Source organism: Acipenser ruthenus, chromosome 13, assembly GCF_902713425.1.
Source record: "Acipenser ruthenus chromosome 13, fAciRut3.2 maternal haplotype, whole genome shotgun sequence".
NCBI lineage: Eukaryota > Metazoa > Chordata > Actinopteri > Acipenseriformes > Acipenseridae > Acipenser > Acipenser ruthenus.
The window spans coordinates 31,058,709-31,060,726 of NC_081201.1; positions in this window are offsets into that span (position 1 = coordinate 31,058,709).

Consider the following 2,018-nt stretch of genomic DNA (forward strand, 5'->3'; position numbering starts at 1 on the left):
ACTGTGTCCTCGATAGCAGCACAAATAAACTAATGGCTTGCAAACACTGCAGAGGTTACATAGTAAGCGTTAATTCTGTTTATGAGATTCTAAAAAAAAAATTAGCAGATGTGTCAACAACCAAATTAATAGATCCTGGTGAGGATTCGATCAAAAATAAGGATTCACCGATTCACACACTGACATTTCTGTTAAGATATACAGGAAAATAATTTCCATTGGCATGTAGTGTGCTTCTTCTGACCTTGGGTAGTGGGTGAGAATAAAGGTGTATCTTAGACAGCACCCTATTATATTTGTATAATATATAACAACAATTAAAAGGTACAGCTTATTTTACGTGACGTTTACATGTTCACTATGATGCAAACCACCTGATACAGTGGAATTTCACTGTGCCACATTATCACATCAATATCAGGGTTTACATTACAACATTTATGCGTGCGTGTGTGTGTTAAAAACAAGTGTTATTTGGAGATTTCAGAGACCCGTTTGGACTACTTTTAATTATCTTGACTAAAGTAACAATAGGTAGTTCAAGGTTAATGTTAATCGGTGCTTGTTGAACCATTCAAAATTGTCACCGTTAATGTTGTAATGTTTGAATGGGAAACAGCTATCACAGTGCGGATACATTTCATTTATGAGAGCCCTCTGCTATTTGCGTCCACACTCCCAATTTGTTTTAAGCAGCACAAACAATTATAAAGCTTGACTAGTAACTGCTAAACAAATGGGTCGACTTTTTATGCATACAGGTGTTATCGATGACGTACTCTCTGATGTCTTCTCATGTAGGCTATTGTATTCACACTGTAGACTTATACTGAATTCAATATAGCATGCGTAGAGTAAAAACAAAAAGCGTTATTATTATTATTATTATTATTATTATTATTATTATTATTATTATTATTATTATTATTATTATTAATTTCTTAGCAGACGCCCTTATCCAGGACGATTTACAGTCGTAAACAAAAATACATTTCAAGGATCAAAGTACAAGTAATGATACAATTAAGAGCAAGATAAATACAATGACTTTGGTTCTAGCAAGTACAAGTATGACAAAATACGATTCAGTAACGGAGCAGATAAGTGTCAGTGATAGTTACATCAGGATATAATTAAAAACAAAATACTACAGATTAAATAACACTTGACAGATTACAGTACTCTAAAGTACAGGATTAAATGCGGTAAAATGGGGGGCAGATAAGAGCAAGTAAAGCGCATTTTTAGTGGGATATAAAAACTAAACAAACAAACAAACAAAACATTCTGATTAGTTACGCATGCCAAGTACGCAAAAGTGTGGGACATTTGTAGGCTTTCCAAAAATAAATGCAGCACATATATAAACTGGAATGTATTCAGTATAATGTATGTTAATATTTAATACATCCAATTGACAGTGGTAGAGATTGTTGTGTCAGATAATAGGCTCGTATTTATATGGGAGATAATGTGAATCCTGTTTGGAGCCTTAACTTAATCTGGAGTTGGACATCTTTGTATACGAGATGCTTTGCTCATTTTTCTTGGTCGACTAATAATAATAATAATAATAATAATAATAATAATAATAATAATAATAATAATAATAATAATAATCTCTGCCTGACGTAGCTGGAGGGGCCTCTCTACAATATACAGTATATTGCCTAATTAAAACGACATTTTTATCCTAATTCTGTATTGTTAGTTAAAACGTCATTCTCCTTCAAAGCAATATTTATCGATGCACCGCAATATTGCTCTTTGTGCTTGCCTCAGTCTCTTAATCTGTGCTGGTGTTTAATGTTATTTGGATTTTTACCAAACCAAACTTCTTACTGTATTTGTGCTACTGCATTTATTAACGATTTAAAAGCATCTCTTGCGTATGTCTATTACATCTGTAAATCGTATTCAAAATGAAAGCATGTTTGTGTTTTGACAGCTTGTTTTTACTTGATATCTATATTTAGAAAATGGTACACCGTTTTATTTATTTTTTCCGGAAAAGGGAA